Here is a 526-nt window from a genome sequence, read left to right on the forward strand (position 1 = left end):
GGGTCCTATTGATCAGGAGGGGTGTGGCGTACCGCAAAACGGAGGAAACGGACCTCCTACGGTCGAAATGGAGGTCTGTTGATCGGGAGGGGTGTGGCGTACCGCAAACGAACGAAACGGACCTCCTACAGTCGAAACGGGGATCCCGTTCATCGGGAGGGGTGTGGCGTACCACAAAACGGACGAAACGGACCTCCTACGGTCGAAACGGGGGTCCTGTTCATCGGGAGGGGTGTGGCGTACCGCAAAACGGGACTCCACGGGATACTGTTCATCTCCACCGTCGACCTCCTCCAGCCTCCACGGGCTACTGTCGACCTCCTCCAGCCTCCACGGGGTCCTGTTCATCCAGCCTCCACCGTGCACTACTCGACCACCTACTGTTCAACCACCCCTCCACGGGCACCCCTCCATCATCTACTGTTCATCCAGCCCTCCACACCACGGGGTCTTGTTCAATCACCCCTCCACCGTCTACTGTTCATCCAGCCCTCCACACCACGGGGTCCTATTCATCCAGAGGCAA

The sequence above is a fragment of the Triticum dicoccoides genome, chromosome 7B (assembly GCF_002162155.2).
Source record: "Triticum dicoccoides isolate Atlit2015 ecotype Zavitan chromosome 7B, WEW_v2.0, whole genome shotgun sequence".
Lineage (NCBI taxonomy): Eukaryota > Viridiplantae > Streptophyta > Magnoliopsida > Poales > Poaceae > Triticum > Triticum dicoccoides.